General features: G+C 39.3%; 1 protein-coding gene across 5 annotated transcripts in view; it reads left to right on the top strand.

Annotated features, from left to right (window-relative positions):
* lpp (LIM domain containing preferred translocation partner in lipoma) overlaps positions 1–24,573 on the top strand; it is a 179,810-nt gene that overhangs the window by 9,611 nt on the left and 145,626 nt on the right. For 2 of the 5 annotated variants that reach the window (XM_028027704.1, XM_028027705.1), the window contains exon 3: positions 19,652–19,696. The exons of 2 other annotated variants lie outside the window; for them this stretch is intronic. The gene's annotated coding sequence lies outside the window, so the exon portion shown is untranslated. Of the gene's footprint in view, positions 1–1,284; positions 1,387–19,651; positions 19,697–24,573 lie in introns of those variants that run through there. One more of the 5 variants, XM_028027706.1, reaches the window with a different exon arrangement.

The following is a 24,573-nucleotide window of genomic DNA, read 5'->3' as shown; positions in this document are numbered from 1 at the left end:
AATTCTGTTTCTCTGCAATTTAGCAGTGCACCGACCTAATCCTGTCCAACTTTAAGCCTGATCCGACTCTCTCTGAAAAGGAAAATACTTCTCCTCTGTTCATCAGTATTACCACGTGCTTTCTGCTGATGACTTGGACTCTTTAGCATGTGTTTTCTTTTGTTGCTAGAAATGGATCATTTGGAGTTTTTTGAAGGATAGCCTTGCTACGGTTGGGATAGTTCTAAACATGTCCGACTCAACACACAGTCTTCAGCAAACTCACGTCTTCCTCCGTCTTCATGCTGAGCATTTTGTTGGAGTGCCATGCTAATGCTAGCTTGTTTGCTGTTTCTGTTTTTTTATTTTTTATTTTTTTTGACGTTGTAACATACGGTGGGCCCCCACCTATTTGCAGTTTAGCGTTTCAGGATTTTTCTGTGCAACTTAACTCCAAATTATTAATTAATTATTAAATAATTTGCCTATTTTAGAATGTTTTTTCTAAAATATTCAATAAAGACAGAAGAGAAATCCTACAATCACTAAAATCTGACGCTACTCCATCTTCGTTTACATTTCATTACCCTCAGTGTGTTCTTATGAGGTTTTTGTGTTGTTTCATTCAGTAATTCTTGCTGCAGCGCCACCTCAGGCGAGGAGGTGAACTGTTTTTTGAAACGTTCGGGTCTTTAAGACAGTTCAGTGTGAAAGCGTACAGCACATGTAACAAATGTTGCAATTTTGGTCCCTCATCTACCGGACTATCTGTTGTGAAAACACCCTTTAAGTGTCCACTCAGCAGTCATTTTGTGTTACCTAAAATGATATGAAAGCTGTTTCTTCACCTAGTGAATAAGTGATAGTAGAAAGGGCAGAAAATCTTTTTATATAAATCTCTTATATCTTCCTGTGTGGTCATTTTTAAAGATAAATTGGAACCTAACATTGGTGTCAGCAGCTCAGTGAGTGGAAGTCAGCCTCAAAATTCTCGGCGGCCTATCTATTTAGTTTCATCCTTAAAAAGTAAGAGTTGAGATAACAGTCTCCCGTTTTCATCCATCTTAGGTCAGACTGAACCCCAAATAACTGCGAAAAGTTCCCTGCAATCATCATCATTATTATTCCAAGTGAGAGGTATGCACCACAGAACTGGCTCTGTGGCTCGCATAGTTTGGCATTCCTAGCTAAAAGCAAACCAAACTGATATTGCCCTCAATACTGTCTCCATATTTTCTCCATATTTGGAAATGTTTACCTCCTCGTGATGGTTGACAGAGGATGGAAGAGGGGATGTGAGTCATTTCAGCAGCGCAAAGCCTTTCTAAGGGTGAGAGGAGTCTTCCAACTGAGTGCCATTTAGTAGAGCTAGCAGTTCTGTGTGCCGCAAAGATCTAAAGAGAAGCTGTGAGTATCATTTTAGGCTTCGTTTATAAGGCGAGTTAAACAACGTTAAAATGGCTGATTCATCCATGTTTCCTGCTGCATTTCCTGAAACGCTGTAGATCATATTGCTTTTAGAGGTGGGGAGGGAGGTTTGTCATTATTAGCTGCCGCTTGATAGGAAGCTTGAGTGGTGTCAGGCAGGTGTCATTGTTGTTTACTTGCTTTTACAGAATGTTCCAGTTTGTATCTGTAAATATGGAAAAGACAAGGCAATTGTTTGGGATTGTTTCACCGGCTCACCTAGGAAATCTGGAAATCTTTTTCCCTTTTCCAGCAACAGACCTGCTTGACACTTGGATGTTTCCTTTAACCTCCCGGTTTGAGTGTGTCTGACGGGGCAGCACTTCGAGCTTAGAGGTGATAAACAAAAGCTCAGAGATTTAATAGATTAGATATTTTTGGGTCCAATTTGGTAAAAAGCCTGGCTTGTTTTACTGTGGATATATTTTGCTTGTGTGTGTGAGAGCGAGAGAGAGAGAGAAAAAGTAAACAAGACAGCTTGGTTCATTGAATAAATGTGGCTTTGCAAACATCCACTCTAACTGATAGCTACACCTTAACAAGTCTGACCTTCCTCCTGGCTCTATTTCTCACACTTCAAAGATTTTATTGCGCCTACCTGGCAGCTTTTTCTTCGCCACAAGTTAAGGAAGAGCTAAATGATTTTACTTGGCTGTGGGGGCTGCTGCTGCTGCTGCTGCTGCTGCTGCCGCTGCCCATACTGATGGTTTAATGCAATTATTGTGATTGGGGTTGTTTTTTCTGATAGAAGACTTTTCCGAACATACTGTATGCAGCCAGTGCAGAAAGTGCATATCTATATCAATATAATGTCTGAAAAAGCAGCAGGAAGGAGCATATCTGCTTTTAATCCCATTCTCTTCTTCTCTAAACGCAGAAGAAATGTTCATGACAAAAATACGCTGAAGAAACATCATTTTTGGAGATCTTTGATAATGATGTAATTTAAGAAATACTAATCAGTTAATCATTAACTCACTGTAATTAAGCACTCTTTTGGGGGTTCAGTTTTACTTCTGCCAGTTCCAGATTTGAAGATTTAGAACTTTAACGACACCATGAAATAGGCCAGAATCTATTAAGGGGCAGTATTGTGTAAAATGGATTTTTTTTTTTTTTAGCTTTACATGATGTTGTAATGTTATTCCCTCATCAAAACATACCTGGAGTGGTGCTTTGATAATTTCATGCATGTTTGAGAAATCCTTGGATCTCCTGTGGCAACCATTCAGCTGTGCGAAAAGCCTGGGTGGAACCGACCACTGCCTTCGAGCATCAAGCTCCTTCTCAGAGCTGCAGTTCTCAAGCTTCTGAGCAGCTCTCCCCGTTCAGCTCCTTCAGACTAGCCAGCAGCAATTTGCAAACATTTGCTGGAACTGCGCATCCCCTGAGCTCCTTTTACGAGCTACTTCTCGGTGCAACGCTTGTAAAAATGTTAAACGATCAACAAAGGAGCCATGTTGTGATCACTTCCTGAAGGCGGAGTTTCAGAAAGAGCTGGACTTTTTAAAGAGACAGAGGCCCAATTATTATATATAACATTTTTATAACCGCCGACGGTTACGTAGTTAGTGTTCTTGTCCTAAAACTGGCTGCGTTGCAGGCTGGGTCCCTGGAAGCCTTATACGAGTTTAAGAAATGTCTTTTTTTATCATTTTATTCTTTATGAGCTCATGTGAAGCTTTTCAGAAGACTTTCTTCACAACACTTGTGCTACAACTGTGCTTTAGAATAGCACAATCGAGCCTGGAAAACACATAATACTGCCTGGTTTAAAAAGTAACAACGTTTTCTTTGGACCACAGTGAAAGCCATTAACCGCTAAATGGTGAAAACGTGGGACCATGCTGAATCGTCTCAGGACCAGCTTGCTAACCAAGATTCCTTTAATGTCGGCCAAAATTGATATTGAAAGAAGCGGGAGGTAAGGCTTTTGAAAGATCGGTGATCGGCCTGAAACTGCAATTGGTGCACAAATGGCAAAAATGGCATCCATATACGAAATCGTCTGTTGACCAAAACGAATCCCACTTACCGAAAAGCATTCTGATGATCATCAAACGTTTGGAAAAATATTGTGTGGACTCATCAGAGAAAAGTGGAACGTCTCCCAGAAAAACTTGAAAAATAATAATAAAAAAAACTTAACATCACACTTACAGTCAGACATGATGGTGGTAGTTTGTTGCCAAATAATGTCAAAGCTTAATCACTCTTGGAGCGACTTATTGAGAAACGGTTAACTTCCTGTTTCTCAACTCATTGCAATGCAGCCTTTCTAGTTTCATGTTTTTCTAATGAAGTAATATTAATTTAATGCAACTGCATATTTTCATGATCTATAGAGTATGTAATGTCTTCCTTTGAATAAATGAGTGTAATTTGTCTTAGTTTTTATGCTTAAATTACACTTGGAGTCCCTCTGCTTTTCACTTTTAGTTATTTTATTTCTGAAAAGCTGATACATTTTGGGTAGTAAAGAAAACACCATTTGTATTCATGTTTATTACTCAAAAAAGGAGAATGTTTTTCATTGCTTCTGTGGTTTTATGGGTCCAAACAGGCCTTACCAGAAACTCCTTGCTTTTAAACCGTTAGTAACCCGCCTCACCTGCTCTCGCGTGTTATGAAGAACATTCATGTGCGAGAACATGACTGCTCCTGCCTCACATACCGCCAAGTCAGCTGCAGAGCGGGGCAATCTCCAACAGGTGCTCCGTCTCCATTGGCGCCAAGATTCAGCAGCGAGACCTGAGGTTGTTGCGGATCATTCTTTCCAGCACATCCCCTCTTCCAACCTCTTCCACTCCCCCCAGCACCATGTCAACTTCCAGTCGTCTTCCCTGCCTCTAGTCCCTTCAGTTTTGTTTTTCCTCTCTTCTTCCTTGTTGTATTTCAGCATGGCTACTGTTGAGACATGAAGGTTAAACATTTATTGCAGATGGTCAGTTCGTCCACCTCTGTGTAGGTTGTAATAAATCAACTTTTCGCTGACTTTCCTTGTTCATACCATTTATACAAAGACTTGCAGGGGAATTCAGTTCAATTCAAAAATAATTTCCAAAGGGGAATTAAATGTTGTAACTCATTTAATTAAAGGGGCAGACAGTATAATTTGTTTTCCAGGCATATAGTCCCATTTTATAGCACAATCAAGTAACTGCTACCTTCAATTATAAAAATGCTATATATATCTAATATAACTAAAAATACATTTTACTTTGTTATTTAACACCTTGAAATTGGGCCTCTGTCTCTTTAAAATCTCCTGCTTTTTCTGAGAAGTCATCACAACATGGCTCCTCTATTAACCCTTTAGCAATGTTTTCACTAGCGTTTCACTGAGAAGAGGCTTGTATAATAAGTTAGCTAATGAGCAGTTCCACCTGGTATTTGCTAATTGCTGGCTAGTCTGAAGAAGCTGAGTGTAGAGGTTGTGGGAGAAGTCTGCTCTGTGAGGTGGAAACTGCAGCTCAGAGGAGCTTTGTGATTGAAGGAGGTGCTAGGTAGGTCCATCCAGGTTTTGCACAGATGAATGGTTGCCATGGGAGATTCAAGGATTTCTCAATCATGTAAGAATCAAAGCGGCACTATAGGTGTGTTTTTGATGAACGAGTAACATTATGACATGATGTAAAGCTAAAATAGTTAATTTTACATAATACTGCCCCTCTAAAGAGTTGTTGTAGAAGGTGATGGCTGTGGCAAATTTGAAGAAACCTCTGACTGAAGCCACGCTGCTTTTCTACGACTGTCTCTGTATAATAAATATTCTATATATTATTGTATTCATACAGCTTCACGTTTTCCACATTGTGTCCTGTTAAAAAGAGAACCTCGTGTATTGTTGGTATTTTGTGATCTCCTTTAGAGGTGAAAACGGGGCTATAGATTATGACTGTCAGAAGGCTGTGGCCATGCTGCTCTTTAACTGTTTTAATAGAAGGCCATACGGTGATGTTCCACAGTGCTGAGACAAAATCCCCCACCAGCTTGGATTGTTTAAAGCGCACCGCGTTACATGTCAGCTCAGCACTATGCGGTGCTGCCTTCAGTCAAATTCACCTATCGATAAGCTCTTGAACAAACAGAACTCTCCAGAAGGTTCTGTGAAACTTTACTATCTGTTAAGTCGGCTTGTATCTCCAGTGACCTTTAAGTGAAAACTATGCAACTTTGGAAAAGCAGATGCAGAAACAAAACTCTTGAGGCGCCCAATACACAACCCACCACAGCGCCAAGGTGACAAACACTGGATCATTGAAAGTTCTCTCCATGTTAATATAACCACCTTCCTTTAACAAGTCTGATTAAGTCAGAATTTTGTGTTTGTTGGATGCAAATGTTAATAAAGCTAACAGCTGTTCAGAGTGTATGCTTGTTTTTTTTTTTTTTGTTTTTAATAATTTAGCTAAAACACTTCATGTCAGCTGTAATGTTACAGAAATAATTCCTTAGATCAAATAAACATGGCACCAAAAGTAAGGAATTTGGTGTGTGGTAAAATTTCTTTCTGTCATATTTGATATACATTGCATTTTTCTAACAACTGTAGGTAACATAGTGAGTTGATTGTGCTGTAATAGCAGCATGTGCCTGGAAAATACACAACTCTGCCACTTTAACAGTGCAACATGATCTGTCAACGTTCATTTGTGTCTAATTGTGCTAAGTATGGATCAAAAGGCAAGGAAGTTTAGGTCCCGTGTTTCTGTTGCTAGTTGTCTCCTTTTGACATTTTTAGTTTTCTATATCAAACTAACAATGTTCATCAGGGACTGAAGGAAGCTGAGAGTAAAGCACGGAGACAGACTCTTCACTGGTCGACCTTGTGATTTCTGAACAGCCCTCGTTCATTCAGTAGCTCGTTCTTCCACACTATCGGATGTCTTTGAACGGAGCATGCATGAGATTGTTAAGTATGCCGCATTAATGTTTAACTGCGAGTTACCGAGCTGATAAAAGTCATTTACAACAACGGTATCAAGAACGCTCCAAAGAATGTCTGATAAGCCGAGTGTTTAGAGCTAGTTTAGAGGTTTAAAGAAGTTATTTCCTCCAATGCTCTTAAACTCAACTAATCTGGTATCTCTACTTAATTTCAAGACACTGGCATGGACAGATTGAAGGAGATGGCGTGTTTTTTTTTTTCTTTAAGATGAGCCTTCCAAATGAATCTCATCAATAAATTAAGGCATGATTAACAAGTGCAATTGCCCAGAGGATTGAACAGAGCTGAGGAGAGTCCAGCTGAAGCGGAGATTATCTTTCTTATTAAGGAGAATCACTTTAAGGGGCTGATTACTTTGTGTGTGTGTGTTTCTTGTTTTTTTTTTTTATAAAGAGTTTCAATTTGTGTTTATCTTACAGCTATTGATGCCTTCTTATCTGCTATCACTCTGTCCTGTTTGAGCTTCAGGATGCAGATTGAAAGGCTGAGATCACAAACGTGTCGCTTCTGTTTGGGAATAATTACTTCGGTTTTAACGCCTCTTTTTATTTAACTAGTATAAACATGGCATTATATATTTATTTTCTTTTGTGCATCTGGGTATTCTTTCCACTCCTGGGTTGAATCCCCCCGTCCCCCTTTCTTTTTTTTTTCTTGCTACGCTGGACAGACCGAGTCAATAAACAATCTCAGACGTATTATTTTTCAGTAGCTTTCAAAGCTTTGGCTGGGCCGCTCGTTTCAGGGAAGGTTTGGCTGCACGCTGGTAGCTGTTATTGTGTTGGAACATGAGTCATTACCTCACTTAAAGGTCTTCGGCACTTTGATGGCATTCTTTAGAAGACTTTGCCTGCACTTATTGCTTCTCCGCCCAACATATGCACACACACAAAACAAAAAAACACCTTCACGCTCTGATGTCGTTATCAGATTTGTTGGAAACAGCTGATGGAGTCGATTACCATTTTATAACCATAAAACTTCTCACAATGCAGACTTCAATCTTTTGTTTCTCTTCCAATGTCAAGATTATTTTTGCCTCTGGAGGTCCATGACAAAGTTTATAGTTTAGGTTTTATTTTCATAATGAAATTTCACCATCCAACTGTTTTTACGTGATGATGATGGAGTTGCTAACCTTACTTCTGAGGATTGACCCGTCCTCAGAGAAAGATCATTTGACTCGCTTCTATCTGGAATTGCAAATTTTTAAATTTTTTTTTTAGTCCCGATGTCTCATAACAGCAGGTGATGGCCGCAATTAGGAACAGTAAATTGTTGTATCATTGTTGGTTCAATGAGAGATTTAATCAACGTATTGAAAAATATGATTGAATGTGCGCTGTTTTTAGGGATGCAGCTGTACTACTTCCATTTTATTTTTGAAGACTCTGGCTCTACGCAGTGGTACATGTATTATGTTAAAGGTGCAATGATTTTTTTTTTTCAAATTTAAACTTTTTCTCGTGATTTAAACAATAAAATACAAGATGGCATGCTAAAACTTTGTCACAACAGGCCTGTCATGACAACAAATTTTGCTGAATGATAAATTGCCCCAGGATTTATTGCGATTAAATATGATATTGTTGTTTTGAGACCATTTTCAAGTAATATAATGATAATGGCATCACTGTACTTTCCAGCTCTTGTCTTGAAATTCTCTCCACACTTGTCAGTAATAGCAGACATTATTTAGTTTTCTTCCACTGTGGCAGAATGTCGTTGGCAGGAAATCCCTACCAAGAGTCCACTTCTTCACTGGTTTTCCACTCTCGTGACAACGCCACCAAACTTCCTGAAAAGATTCATGTTTCATATTACAACTACGAAGGCCGGTTCACGCTGCTTTGCCTTATTTGCAAGACAAGTTTCTGTTGAGAACTTCCCTTTCGTCGTCCGTCACGCTTCGTGGCGGCTGGCGAGCGGCTGCCATCGTTAACGCCGTCATAACGGCACCAGTTCCAAACGGCGGAGTGATTGTGTGACATTTCGTTTGTGGCCCTGTCACTTCGAAGATCAGATGCCTCTTTGTGAGTAATCTTCGATTAGACAAAAGAGCGGGGGCTAATGAGACACTTTTTCAGAGAAGTGAGCGATCGGCTCGCTCGGCACGCAGTGACAGATGCGGCCCCTGGAGGCCGTCAGATTACTAGAGCGTGTTGTTGGCAAAACACAGCTATTAATGACGTGCCAGAACACCGAAACTGAAAAAAACATAAATGACATAAGGATGATGAAAAGATGTTTGAATGGAAACACACTGAAAGCTGTAAAAGAACATAGATTTATACATTTTATTTTATTATTTTGCATTTTGCGGAGCATTTTTAAAAATTTAAATAACTATAAATAGGGGAAACGCTGCAGTGTTTTTTTCTATGCTTCCTCTTCTTTAAGGGAACTTTATGAGGTAAGTAATGAGAGACCAGATTAGATTAGGGATGTTCGGCTCAAATTAAAATGTGTCGATATAATTGGTGAAATTTTATTCGGGTCAATTTCAGATTTTATCTAAAGAGCTTGGATTTTTTTACTTTTTTTTTTTTTAACAGCTCTCTTATTGCCGCTGTGACTGTGGTGTCAGCAGCAGAGATTTTACCCCATCACTCTTTGAAAGAGCGGCGTTAGCAGAGCTGCACGTATCAGTCCCCTGTGCATATTTCACACGGCTCATTGGCAGGATTAATTGCCAACAAGTCCCCTGTGGTCCAGGAACGCAATTACCAACTGACCCAAATCGCTCTCTTGGCCTGAAGTCACTGTCTCTGCTCTGGCAGCTTTACACCTGAGACACAGTCTCCACATAACCTCGCACAAGGCCCCCTCCCACAGTCAGGCATCACGGCTCAATTTTAGATTCCTCTGATAGGCGCAGTGTGTGCGGCGCAAGACGGAGAGACCTGACGGGTTCTTTTTTTTTTTTTAACCCATTAGGCCGTTTTTGTGGTAAGCAAAGGTATCCGGTTACCTTGGGATTTCAAGCTCATGGTTTGGGGCTCGTTTATGGGTTTTGATATCTTCTTTTCAGGAATATGTGTCCTTTGAATTCAGACGGTATCTGTTGCAAATGGGGTGCCCTCGTCTTGAAGCGAAACGCTAGGCAGACGCCATCTGCTAGATAAGTTAGTAAATTTTTAGTTTGCAGCTGAGGGTAATTAGATTTAGGGCGTTTTCACGCCTGATAGTCCGGTACACTAGATTCTGGAGCAAAATTGCAACATTTGTTACAATGCTGTGGTTCTCTTTCACAGAGCAAATCAAAGCTTTTAAAAAACTGTTCTACCCCCTCGCCTGTGGTGGCGCTGCACCAAGAAAGAACCACTGAAGGAAACGACAGGAATACCTCAGAAGAAGACAAACGCAGAATCCTCCTTCACAAGTTGCAAACAAAGACAGAGTGGTGTCAGATTTTTAAGTGATTGTAGGATTTCTCTTTCGTCTGTGGTAAAAGGCCATGAGGCATTTCTCCAGCTGTCGCCAGACTCTTGAGTTTATCCATGTTGTATTTACCCAGAATGCCCAGCGCTATAATCTGCTTCCTGCTTTTGGAGCGGTCTTGCATCCATATATGGACTCAAACAACACCAGAGTTAACTTCAACCAAACAGAGAGGTTTGTAGGCATGAGAATTTGATTTCACATTCACATCTCCCCAAACTTTCTAGGCAAATGAACGAGAGTTGGATTAAAGCAGCTGGTGTGAATGCACCCATAGTCTTTTGAACAATAACAGCAAAGGGTTTCAGGATACTGCCAGGTCTGGACTGGATCAGCACGACACCTTGGTCTTTCTCTTTTGGTCATTCTGTTTCAAATTTGCTTCTCTATTGGTGTCATTGCTCTGTTGATGACCCAGTTTTGCCAAGGCTTTAACTCTGACTTCATTTGACTCTGAAATACTTAAATATAGAGAGGAGTTTATGGTTTACCCAACAGTTTTGAGGGGCAGAGGGAGAGGCGGTCTCAAAGGTGGCGACTCTCTCTGCAACGAATGACATCATTTGTTCATAACCCACTCCCTGAACCCTGAACTCACATGAGGGAAAAGCTGATTGACAAAATCAAAGTAAACAGAAATGTGACTGGCTGCATGTGTCAGTGACGTAGTGGTTTGGGGACGAGGACATGGTCTTTTTTACTAATGGAAGATATAGATTACCCACTAATCATCTAATCCAGGTGTCTGCATCCTGTGGCTCTATAGGCTTTCCACAATCGCTCTTGAAATCACATTGGCTAAAAATTGCACGACCATTTAATGTTTTAAATTGCATAAAAAATGCAGGTTTTACCAGTTTTCAGATATTTCTGTACATGGAAAAATTGGGGAATTTCCACAACAAAATGATGCTGAAAGTGCAATTGATATATATATTTTTTTTAGAAGAAAAGTTTTTGCAATTAAATTGAAAACTGTGCTGTGCTTTAACAAAATTTCCCACAAATATCAAATGGATAGAAAAATAAATTCATTTTTTTTCTAAAGCTTTTTCTAATTTAAAATAAAAAATTGTGTCATAATAATGTCATGATTCCAGCCCTTCAGCTCTGCCTTGGCTGTGCTGATTGCTTATTGCCCTCACCTGCACTGAGCTGGTTCCTACTTAAACAGCTGCTCGTCACCAGCTCAGTGCGAGATCGTCTGTTGCCCCTGTCACAGCTTTCAAGCCTTGTTGTCCCATGTTCCAAAGAGTTTTCTGGTTTCTGATCCTGCCTGTTTTTGACCACAGATTTTTGCCTGATCCTTCTGCTGTAGAGAGTCCTGTTGCTGAACCCTGACTGTTTCTGACCCTGCCTCCTGCCTTTTGGATTTTGGATTTTCACTGCCTGAGAACCTCCCGTGCATGACCCTGGACTGTTTTACGACTTTGTCTCCGGTTGGTGGATTTTGTCCTCATCGTCTGTTTGCCCCCTCAGACCCCCCACAGATCTCCCCCTGTCCATTCCCCCTACCCCCCCCGGCTGGACTCCTGACCCCTGTGGATTCCTCGTCTCTGACCCACCAGTCTTACCACACCCTTCAACACCTTTTACTTTTTTGTAATAAAACCTTTTGGTTACCATCCTCTTGTTGTGGCTGCGTCTTGGGTTCTGGCTGAATCTGCTTTTAACATTACAAATAAGTTGTGTTTTTTCAAAATGATTACTGAAATTAAATTGTAAAAGAAATTTGGTGTCTCAATTCAGAGATTAGAGTGATCTGTTTACTGAATCAGTGGAGGTTAAAAACCTTTTTTGCGAAATTGAGGAAATCTTTTCAAATTTTGCCATTTCCATCAGCTTCACTGGAGGGTTTCCTTCCTTTCGTCCTTCAGCCTTCAGACAGAAAAGTAAAGCGTTTTGGAACAACCAAACGATAAAAACAAAATGTTGCAGTTACATAATTGATCCTTTCCCGTCGTTCTCTGGAGCTCATTTCTGACGGCTCTCTCGCCGTCAGATGGTCCGAGTGGGAACGTTTACATGTTGACAGGTTATTTTTGGGGTTTGTGTTGTTTGTCAGAAAGAGTCATCTCAGTGTGAATCCTTCATCTCGTCTGACACCTCCCATATTGTCGAACAGTTGCTCATACTGATTAACTTCTGTTTGCTTCCAGTCCAAATAAGCAGAGACGGAGCGGCGAGGCTTAGCTGGATGGAAAGCATTTATTCACTGTGCTGATGAGAGCACTCATGCGTGGTCTTCAGAGCATCGCTAATGCTATTACGAGTAGAACAGAGGGGGTGGAGGGGACTTCCTCATGCTGTTGGACTGTCATAGCGTACAAAGAGAAGCCACCGCTTCCTTGTCCGATGTAATGCACGAGAGGGGGCAAAGGCTATCGTCTGGGCATAAGTGTTTTGTCCCAGAATCTACTTTATTAACAGATTACCTAATTGTGTGTATTTGTACTGTTCAGTCAGCGTTGACTCTTGGCCTCTGTGCTAAATCTGGATGGCTTGTGTCTGAGCTTCCCATTTACTGATTTTTAAAATTTTTTATTGTTATTATTTTAAGGGCTTGTTGGGTGAAAACCGAGGGCGACACGAACCCTGTGCATCAGGTTTGAGGTCACTTGTGTTAATTTCACATGGATCCATCACAATAGAAACATTCCCTAATCTCCTAAATCCCGTCGGTGGGCCAACTTTCACACAAACATCAAAAGAATGTCCATAACGGTGCTCAATATGGACAGCAGTTATTAGGGGTGCACCGATTGCAGTTTTCTGGCAGATCATCGATCTTTATAAAAAGCCCGACCTGCCGATTCCGACTTTGGATGGTACCAATTTATTTTTTTTGTCTGAAATGTCGCCAAATATAGCAAGAAAGTTGTGTAGCATCTTAACTGTGCACCTCCGACTCCTTTCGTTGTCATCGGAAAAGTTTAGAGCCATCCACTCTGGACTTGGGACAGGTTCAGAGGGGCAGCTGGCAAAGAGGTGGCATAGTAGTTTATGTAAAGAAACAAAGAACATTGTGGGTGTGTGGGTGCCATGATCAGAGTGCAGGCTTGCTGTGTGCAGTGAGCATACCGGTGCCATCAGGCAACCAAGCTGGAAAGTCTGTAGGCAAGCAAAACAAAGCAGAGAGGCAACAGGGCCGCAGGAAACGCAGGACCACTGCTGCATGTAAGGTAGCAACAAACTGGCTGGGCAGGTAGTCGGGTCAGGTGAAACCCAGCGGAGGCTACCTTTGGTCACTTGAGGAAAATTCCAGAAAACCCTCTGGAAATGTATTACTCAGAGATAATACCTTAGCCTCCTTGCACCGGAAAATAATAATGTTTCAAGATATTATTAGGAATCTAATATAAAGCTTGTATAATAGTAAGAAGATTTGATTATTTTTGAATTTAGGAATTGCACGGTGTGTGGCTTTTTTCTTAAACTGTTCATGTTTCCTCAGGACTCAGGTCTGACCTTTTAGTCGCCCTGCTGCACCTCACCTCATCGTTCACAGCATTCTTGGGACTATATGACATTGACTTTATCAATAAGTCACAGTTTTTCATTTTTCATGCCTAAATAGGGATGGAGTGGTATGAAAATTTTCATAAGATGATTACTCTGCACACATTTATAGTGGTCATCATTTTGTATAAAAAAAAAAAGTTGAAAATATCAGATGACTAATCTTACATGCTATAATTACAGCGGATTATTAGGGCCACAATAAGAAAAAAAATTTATTTCAAGAATAAAGTCATAAAATTTTGAGAAAAGCCATAACATATAGACTAAAGAATTATGAGAATAGTCAAAAATAATACAAGAATAACATTATTTTGAGAATAAAGTTATATTACAAGAATAAAGTCATAATGTTATAACCATTCTAGTAAATACTGCGACTTTATTCTCATACCATTTCAACTTGTAATATTATTCTTGTTACTCTCTTAATTTTATGACTTTATTCCTGTAATTTTATTCTATTTTTTAAATGTTCTTAGCATAGCCATAGTACTCCGTCGTACTACAATAATGTACAGAGTGTAGAGTATTTTTATTTTATATTTTATTCACACATTGATACTTCTGTATAATATTATATCTGTTTTAGAATTAAAAAAGGGTGCCCAAAATGTGGCGTGCGGGCCATTTGAGGCCCTCTAATGGTGTTTAGGTCGAAATCTCACTGATTCAAAGCTCTTTTAAAAAAGGTGCAGACAAATAATGTTTCCAAAATGTAAATTGTTAGGTACAGCACAAAGTAGTTGTCTTCGACTAGCTGTGTTTTTTTTTTTTTTTTGCTTTAATTGCCTTCTTTTACCAAATAAATGTGCAAGGCTGTTCACAAAATTATATTAAAACACAAAATCATCTCTGTGACATAATCGACCTTCCAACACGGCCTTGGAAGGATGCAGACCCTGCATTTGGACACGCCCACGGTGTGTGATCGAGGAAACTCTGTTTTTGAAAGCAGCAACAAGGAAAAACGGCTTCTCAGTTTTGCTTCAAACATGGCTGAAACCTTGTCTTGTCCTGCTTACATCTCTGCCGTTTGCTGCTGAGGCCGGTCAGACGCAAGATATGTGTTGAGACGCAGCCGGTATAGTCAAGTAGGGTTTTTGGACAGCTATTTTACTTTTTCCACGCCTCTTATCAAGTAGTTTGTACTTTTCAGCTCACTAGTTGCTTCATTTTAGTATAAATCTGTCTAAATAAAACCATTTGAATTCACTCAGCTGTGTTGCGTTGCTTTTCTTCAGGGGAAGCTCTCCTGAATGAACAGGCGGTCAGGAAAACAGTCAGTGAGCCTTTCCTAATAATCCCACTGACAGCATTCCCTGTTGCCCTGAGGCAGATTCCTGTTAGCCCCGCTGGCTCTGAATGGGGCCCACGCTGACTAAGAAACCATCTAGTTGTCAAATTTTGTCTGAATGTTTGGAGTTCACCCATAGGATCACGTATAAAGTAAAGCTAAGTAAAAAAGGTGAAGGCATTTCCAAGGATGTTCAAGCGGTGCTGAATGATGAGCATGTTTGTGTCGGCTGTTGTTTAGCTAAAAAAAATAACTCTGTAGCTTACAGGCGACATAATGTAGGCGAAACAGCAGAGCAACCCGGACGGCAACGTGACGGCAAAGTTTTTCTAATTCTCTTTCAATCCCAGCCATCATGACCTGATGAATAAAGACCTTTTCAGAACTGAAATTGCATTTCTTTGACAGATCGTGGTTCTTTAGAATTGCTGTAATGGTCTAATATTCTTGGATGATCAGTTGTGTTTGATAGCGAATTACTTTATCTGAACATTTAATGGCTTTGATAATTCCAGCATTTAGCTCTTTGTCTTGTTGCCTTGGCCTACGAGACTAAAAAGACTATCAGAGGTTATCATAATGGGGCTGGCATTGAAGAAAATGGCCTCATTTTATTTAACTATGGAAAAAAAATATATAAGTAAGGCAGAACATTTTCAAGGATGTCCAGGTTAGATTGTAAAGCCACGGCGAGTTTTCCAATTGGTGATGAAAGTGACTTTGGAATGCTTAAATTAATAGAACTTTACTGGCAGTATAATAATTTAGTAGCACATACACAGTGCTGCTCAGCAATGTCAACCATCAGATCATAGCTTTTACGTTACTCCTCGGGTTGACCAACATTAAATATGGTTTTGCATGTTTTTGAGAACGTCTTAAAAGATTTCGCTTAATGTATATTAATCTGTAGTCTCAAAACCAGAGTAAAACCCTGGAAAATGCATTGTATTCTGGGTATTCCAGATTAGAATGGGTCCGGTTGTTGTGGACGGTGTCCATATTAGGAACATTATGCCAAAGAAGATCCAGGACATGGCTAACTCTTTCTGACTGATGTATGATTTAGTACAACAGCTTTTATTACTGCACTAGCTTTTAAATCAGACAATAACTACCACATTGGAATGATCCACTGCCGCTGCGTCCAAATACACTCGAACAATCTTCTGTGACTTCTTGAACTTTTATTTGGAAGTTTAAAGATTTCACAGAGTCGCCATTGGCTGATGTAAGATACTCGAGCATCTTTCTGTCCACAGCATCAGCATTCACAAAAACCCTTTGACAACACTCAGATAAACATTTAATATCCATTCATCCATAATCAAACACGCTTATCCTAAGTGGGGCCGCCAGGGGTACTGGTGCGTGTCTCCAGTGATCAGGGGTTGAGAGCTGGGGTATGGACTGGACAGGTCACCAGTCCATTGCAGACATTTAACATCCATCTGGGATAAATAATGTATTTTTCTATTTAATTGTTTTCAATTGACTTAAATAGGCTGTTTGCTTGGGCAGTCAGCCTGTATGCCGCTGTTCCGCAAGTTTTATATTGAATGTTTTGGCCGGGAAATATTTCTGAACGGGTTAGCTTGCCTCCAAAGTGAGCTCTCTTTCAGCCAGCTGGCTAGCAGTGTGCAGCAACACACGGAGAAGGCTCAGCACTAATGTTCCCTACAGCTAGAAAGAAACCCACCAGTAATATGTGAGATTTCTCAACAATAGGAGCAGTTGGATGGATTTTTATTTATTTATTTATTTGCCGTTTTTGAAGCTGTAATCTTCTAAATCCCTGACATAACTCGATGCCCATGACCCACCCCTGCCTCAAATAGTCAGGACAAAAATGGACAGATGTGAAAAACAGAAGAGTGGAGCTGTTTGATCGGAAAGCAACAGATTATATATTTCTGATCAAAATGATATTGATAATATGCTTGGATCCTGCCTTGTTTGTTATCTAAACCTTACTCAGATGTATTAAATATAATTTATTTATTCTTTATTAGACATATCAGTAACTTAACTTCCTCTCCTGTTCAAACTGGTATTGTAGTCCAACTGGTTTGTCCCCAGCTTGTTGCTGAAAATGTGCTATATAAATAAAATTACCTTTACCTTTACTTCCACCTTGATCTGATATGACCACATCCTTGTTTGTTTTTGTTTTAAATGTGTTTGTATTATTTTTCCAAGGTTCTGTCAGAGGTTCTACCTGCCCTGCAGAAACAGAGACTGTTAAAATGTACTTTAAATATTGTTTATTTTTAGGTCAAATTTGCTCTCTGATTTTATCTTAATAAATATTCATTTGTTTATTTTGCCTGCTTTTTATTTAGGTGTTTCTGTGCCATTTGTAATACAGGTTCATCCAAAAACTTCCCCTAATCTGATTTGAAAAAAACCCCAAAGAATCCCTCAGCCGTCAGTTACCCATTAGCTAATGTGCAACAATCTTTTCCGCTCCAAACCAAACCTTTATTCATCCCACTTCTCCGGTAAGAGTTGCTTAACAGAAAATCGGTGCGGAACTTTGTGAGCTGGATCCCGTCCAGGCAGAACATGAGCACCTGTCAGTGTGCGAATCTCAAGGTTAATTAAAACATTAGCACTCACTCAATCTGCTCCAGGTAAATGAAGGTCTGTATAATTATTTATTAAAGATCTTCGGTTAGTAGTTGTTGACTCAGACTAATCTACAAGCACAGATGGCTCAATCTGCTCAGCGGACATGTAAAGTCCAGCAGGTCATAGATGTGAGTATTTCACAGTTCTGCGCTCTCAGCAGACTCTAGGTAAGAATAGTGAGTGCCAAAGTTTGTAAAAGCACTCCTACCCTTAACAGTAGTTCTCAGTATCTTCTACGTTTTTATTTAGTTTCTTGGTATGATGCAGGTTGGCAGGACTTTAGGCGCGGTCCGTTAATATAAATAGAATCTGCATAAGAAACTCTGCAGTGCTTTTGTGACTGATATGTGAGGTGGTCCTTGTAATAAAAGTTTCTCCAACGCTTCGAATGTGTTCCTCAGACCGTCCGCTGCTCGGCCCCATAGTATTGGACCTAAACAAAAATAACTGCTACATGAGAATTTGTGTTTTTCTCTGTTTCTACAATAATTAGGAAACAGCAATTCCTCATCAAACCTGAATATTTAGGAAGGTAAAAGAATATCCACTATATATTGACCATAGTGACTCAAATACTGGGCAACTATTAGGGTGCAGAATTATTATGTTTCTTTGTATAAATACTTTGTATAAATTAATGTGACTACAGATAAAAAAAATTGATGAGTTTTTCTAGATCTTGTTTGGACATTTGTCCTTTAATCCTAGAAATGTTCTTCAGGTGATAGAAGACCGACTTTATAACAACTTTTAAGCTTCTTTGGACCTTAAACCTCAGTAATAAGCACACTGTGTGCACAATTATTTGGCGAGTCTCATTTATCAGAATCACCAACCACAGTGCTCTCAATTAATCAAAAAAACGTTAACAAACCTCAAACACGAATGTTCCAGAAAGTAAAGTTTTGGCTTTCTTAGCGTGTGCACGATTATTGGGCAACTGTTATTGTGCAGGGTTATTACGCAACTGAATGAAAAACACCCATTTTCATTTATTATTTTCATCTGTTTAAGCTTTCCAATAAAACATTTCTGACGTGGACAAAGAATGAATCGGTGGCCGGTGCTGCACTGTTCAGAGAAGTGGGCTGTTTCCCTTCACTGGATTTCTGCTGCACAAAAACTTCCCAGCAGTTCTCAGTTGGGTTCGGGTCAGATGAGGAAGGGGGGTCATGTTCCTATTTAAAGGGTTTAATGGCTAGCCACGCAGCTTTGATGCATGTGATGGAGCATTGTCCTGCAGATACACATCACCTGCTATGATTAACTTCATTAAGCATTCACATTTATCCGGCTTGAAGTTAGAAAACGTGGCCCAAAATGGTGATGCGGTCAAAGTAACTCGTTTAATTATTGTGCACACAGTGTAGAAGTAATATTTGTGTGCCAATGCCAGGTTCAGGCTGCTGCTGAATCTGAATACTGCCCCTCTGTGCCTGACTGCATGCTTGCAGATAAGCAGTACGTTGGGGGGAGAAATAGAGAGCATAGAACTTCCAGAACTCTGCTTTGCAAAATTAAGACGGGGAGGAAAAAAATCCCAAGTAAACTTAAGGAAACAAGACCTAGTTGTCGGCTGCGCGTCCTCAAAATATTGTTTTCAACTTGGGCGGAGAGTATAACAATCCAGAAGTGGCGCCCACCAGTAATTATGATGCGAGTACAAAGACTCCTTTTCTTTCCTTTTTTTTCTCCCTTTTCCAAAGGGAGAAGGGATGTGTAGGTGTATTAATTCCCGTTCCTTCCTGCTTCCTCGACTTGGAAGTTCAGATTTAGAAAAAAAAAATAGCCCACCCTCCCCCTTGAAAGAAAAAAGGAAGAAAAGGCCCAAAAAACAAGAGCTGTCAGGTTGAGTGATGCCAATCGTGCGTAGCATCTGTGTTCCCACTGCTGCTCCCTGTAGTATATGCCACACGGTGGCAATGTGGGAAATTGACACTGTCAATTTATCAGAACAAAAGCTTTCCTCAGCAAGAGGAATGCACATCTTAGGGCCCTGGAGACAAAAAAAAAAAAAAAAAAAAAAAATTAAATCCTTCCACCTTCCCTCTCCACCCCACCCACCCGTACCTGCATCTAAACAGAATGTAGGACATTCACAACACCAGAAATAGCAATTTCACTCACAATTATCATTTTTGAATTTATCCCCTGCAGTCAGAACTTGGTGTTTCACTTCAGGAGGCAGAGCTGCACTTTAATGTTAACTTTCTTTAAGTAAACAACTGAAGCGGAGACGGATTCAAACGGCTGCAGCAACCCGACACCTAGCCACATTATTGATCTAGATACGTCTGTTTTTTTTTTTTTCTCTGGAAATGATTATTCATTTGTTAAAACTGACTCTCTATTGTGCTTCTTTCCAGGTAACTTATCCTGTGATCCTGACCATCGTTAGTGTTGGTATTTAGGTAAGTTTTTCTAAATGTTTTGTTTACGCCCTCCTTGTCAAGCCAAGTCCACATATAGTTGGATATATGGGAAAAAGGAGCTTTTTTGGCCTTTCAACCACAAAAACACTATTTTTATCACAAAAAACAGTTGTTAATAAAAACTCCCACCAAAGTAGAGATTTCAGAAAAGTCTGTATTTGTATGTACAAGAGAAAACAGAGATTTAAGTCCCTCGCATTACAGTCTTGGACAAATAATGCAGCAATGTATCCACATGCTTGCTTTGACACGATTCACAATCAAAGTTCTTGTGTTTTAATAAGTTTATATTCTAAAAGTAGTTCAACCTACAGATTTGTCCACACAAGTAAATCTCCTGGTGTCATGTTTAATTCCTAACAGAAAGTCATATTGTTTTGAAGCAATCTGATTGGCTGATTGGTTTTGGCTTTGCGCTACACTGCCCCCTATGGGTTTGGCATGCTAAAAACAACGCTATGTGCGGATTTGTATTTAAACAGGTGAAAACTTTCCTGAAGCCGATCCAGTGTGTACAATAATATTTTCTAAATAATTTTGTAGAAAAATGAGTTTTTATAAAGGCCCTACAATGAGAGTATAAGGCCTTAATTTACTATTAAAAGTGTATGACCTCCTTTGACCAGGAGCTCAGTTACTGCAGTGTTGTCTTTCCTTTCATCAGTGTTACACAGAGAAACCAAATGATGACAAGAAAAAAACCTATGTAGTATTTTTAGACTTTGGTGAGCAATACAAACGTGTCATTTATGCATGGATAGAAATTTAGAAAATTATAGTTAAGCCTCAAAAATTGAACAGTATTAAAAATAGGTCTAACTAATTTAAGAGTAAAATATTTTACAGTTGTGTTCTTTAAGAAATTCAGATCCTAATTAATTCCTAAGCAAAAAGATTTTTAGGTGTTAAACACTATATATATGGACATTTTACATTATAATAGTTCTGGCCTGTCATTGCTTTTCTGTCTGAAAACGTGGCTAAAAAAAGCAACAAGTTGTCCTAATGAGATTAAGGAAGTGGTCCCACAATGCCGTCTTGATTTAGTTGGAAAAAACAGTGTCTCTCCAGTTCTAGTTTGATGTTTTTTCCAAGTTCAACAGTTCTGCAGTCCTTCAGCCTCCTTGTTAAGCTAATCTAAAACCTTCTCGATTTTGTTTCGGTGGATGCGTTGAACAGATTGTCGTTACACAAGAGCTAATTTAGTTGCAAATTGTACTTTTCCAAAGTACAAGGCGCTCTGAGACGTTTTTCCAGCGGTCAGATTTGATTCTTAAAAGCACAATGACGGAAAGCCAAGCTAAAGAAGGAGAAACAGAATAATTCTGTTAGTATGTTGTTCTTAGTTTTGTTTTTTATTGCAGTCACACCCAACTGCAGTGATGTCCTGAACACAGCAGTGTCCTATGAGGAATACAGTTGAGTTTGCTGAGACTGCTTTCTGCAGGAAATGACATCACAGCACACTTATAGCTGCTCATAAATGATAATATGCTTTCGGTTTTTTTCAGAATTTATAAGTAGGAAGTCTTTTTAACTTCCTAGTTAGTAGAACCATAAATATCCTTAAGCATTTACTCAAGTTGACCTGGGTGCACCCATTTGATTGTGATCACATTGCCACTTACTTTAGGTTACATATTTACAATTAATTGTAATTATTTTGTAGAAGTCAATTTTCACTTTGACATTAAATGGATTTGCTAAATTTTGTTATCTTTGATTGAGTTATAAAAGCAATTAAAAAGTCAAAAAATCCAAGAGTGAATTAATATACATACCCTCTTTTTCCTGATACAAACAAGCAAAAGTTCTTGTTTTGGATGTAAACGTCCATGTTAAAAGATCTGTTCTGTGCCAAATCAGTTTGCATATTTTATTAAATGTTATTTTTTAAATGGGACATTAACGAAACACTTGATAATACATATTTCTAAATAAAAAGACACCCGCTGTAGCTCTTGGGAAGCTTTAAGGTGGCTGCGCCTAGCAAAGCGTGTGCTGTAGTTAGATGTCAAAATGTTATATATTTTAGATAAAAACAGATGGTGAGGTGCTCCCATGAGGAACGGAGCACTCCTCCAATGAATGTGAAAATGTTGAACAGGTGGTCAAGGAAGCCTTACTCACTTCTGCAGCTCTTAATTTCTGATACTGATTTGAAAACTCAGACCGTGTCACGCAGCACAGACTGGGAGAAGCTGGCACGTCTTTGTCGGAAAACATCATGTTATAGGTTTTCTAAATGGCCACCGGTGAAACTCTGATTTGGTCGTGCAGCACAAACACTTTTTATACTTATTCATAAGTAAACTGATGCTTAATTGATTGGCTGTTGAGCAATTAAGTGCCCCTTAAATACTCCGTCCATTATGCCTGCATTCTAGAAACATTGACGCTTCTAATCAAATATCAAGATGAAATATTTCTTCTTTCCATCTGCTCATAAGTACATAATGAGATGCTTTGAATGCTCTTTGTTCCATATTAATGTGTACTTCAAAAGAGTCCATTATTACCCTCAGATTATGTGCTTTAATAGCACCATAGAAACAGGGTTTGCATTTGACAGAAAGTTTTTGTCTGTCAGGGTCATCAGGGAGAATATTACATAGTGAAAGAGTAAAGTGAGGCTGTCAGGGTCCTTCATATCCGGCTGCTTTTTAAACCAGCTGTTTCCAAGCTGAGAGCCAGTTAGCTCCAGCTTTAGTGACCAAAAAAATCGATCTATCAGAGAATGTTTTCAGACTTTGTGTGTCTCATAAGTGAGATGAGCTGATGATGGTTCAGAACTTACACCAAGGTTTGTGAGCTAAAAATTGTCCCGCTATTCCTATGTTTACAGTTCTTCTTAAAGAGGCACCAGAGTCCTAGAATGCTCAACTTCCTCTATGGAGTATAGAGAAACAAAGTCCCTCCCTCACTTGTTGCTATGCACTTCTTATCAGTATGTTGAAATAAGGCTATTACAATTTTTCCCTCGAAGATGAGAAAGACAAAATCAGGTGTTAGGAAATGTCGTTGGTTGAGAAAAACAGACGGTGATGATGTGGAAACTAAAGGAACATCACTCATCACTCTTGTAACAGTAAATTTGGCTAACTAACAGCATCATGTTTGTAAAGCAACTGATTGCAGGCTAGATACCTCAGCCAATAGCCTTACTTATTAACAAGCTAATATTAGCTTGTCAAAACCTTTGTGAAGAGTAGAATGATTCAAATGTAGTGTTTATTCTGTGCTTTTCTTAAGATGTGGATCAAAATAAAAATACCAATTAATAAGTGTATATATATATATATCTATATATATATATAGATATATATATACAGTACAGACCAAACGTTTGGACACACCTTCTCATTGAATTCAATTAGAAAGTGTGTCCAAACTTTTGGTCTGTACTGTATATACTGTATATATATATACACTCTAGTTTGAAGGAGTCGCTCTGTGAGGCAGAAGCTCGGAAACTGGAGCTAAGAGGAGGAGCTTCGTTCCCGAAGGCGGGGCTAGGCCCACCCATGCATTTTGCACAGCTGAGTGGTGGACATAGTAGAATAAAGGATTTTTATTGTATCTTTATGATGATTGAATAACATTGTAACATGATGCAAATCTGCAAAAAAGTCAATTTTACATAATACAAACCCTTTAAATATCATGAGCCGATAAAACAGCAAAGTATACACCCAAGATTATTGCACTCTGAGAATTTAAGACCAATTGATGGTCTTCCATATTGTAAACATAATATGTATTGTCTTTACCAATTCAAATGGCTTTTTTTATTCTGAAAACTAATTTGGGAACAACTGCTAGACAAACACTGAGTATTCTAAGCTCAGTGTTAGCTTAGAATAACACAGTTGGAAGAAATAGTTAACTTTTATCATTTATTCTTATCTGATACACTTTATGTTGCTCCTCTTGCTGAGGTTGCTTAAATTTCTCCAGCCTGTAATGCAACCGAAGTGGACCAGCGCAGACCCGCCTCCACGATCGGGCCACAGTGGTGCTAACATAACTTACCAGGGATGCTTCATGGTTCCTCACTGTGTTTGTTTGGATTACTGGCTTGCAGTTCATCTGTTCGGGCCAGATCCTTGAAGCACGCATCAAATTGGCGGATGACGAGCGAGGCTGGCTGCCAGCTGAATTTTAAGAACCGTTTAGCTTCACGGTGGAGTTGCAAATGCTTAACTCTTTGTTGGGTTTGACTGTTGCTGTAGCCAAGGGGATCCTTAACTCATCTGACTGCGAGAGTTTATTTACACGGATAAATCCTCCCAATATTTACTGGACTGCAGCAGGAAAAAAAATCTATTCCATCTTTCACAGAAGCACAGATTCTGGTCCCCAAATCTGTTTAAATGGTCAGGCATTTGAATGATACATAAAATCTGTCTTGGTATGGTTTTTATTTCCTTCCACATGTCTGTGATCAAGGAAGGACTGACCTTCCTTCCTTCCTTCTTTCCTTCCATCCAAACATCCAGTGAGAGATCATTCCCTTTCATATCCAACAAAATGACCCAAAAATGCCAACTGAATTAGAAGTTGTTGCATATAAGAACAGCATTGCATTCTTTAGCGTTTGCAATAATATAAATCTTACATTCATGATTTAATGATAGTAGTTTTCATGTTTTTTTATTTTTTATTTATCTGTTCCTTAGCAGAGTTTCCCGGATATAGTTTGTAGGATTGGCTAAGTTGCTAGGAGTGGGTTATATTCTTTAGGACGTCCAAAAGATCTTAGTTCAAAATCTGATGAAGATAAAATAAATATACTGAAAATCAATTTTGATTACATCAGTTTTCACAACTTCTTGTAAAAACTGATTTCCTCCTAA

Source organism: Xiphophorus couchianus, chromosome 9 (genome assembly GCF_001444195.1).
Source record: "Xiphophorus couchianus chromosome 9, X_couchianus-1.0, whole genome shotgun sequence".
Classification (NCBI taxonomy): Eukaryota; Metazoa; Chordata; class Actinopteri; order Cyprinodontiformes; family Poeciliidae; genus Xiphophorus; species Xiphophorus couchianus.
Note: the sequence above shows the minus strand (reverse complement) of the source record. Positions and strands in the feature narration are given on the sequence as shown.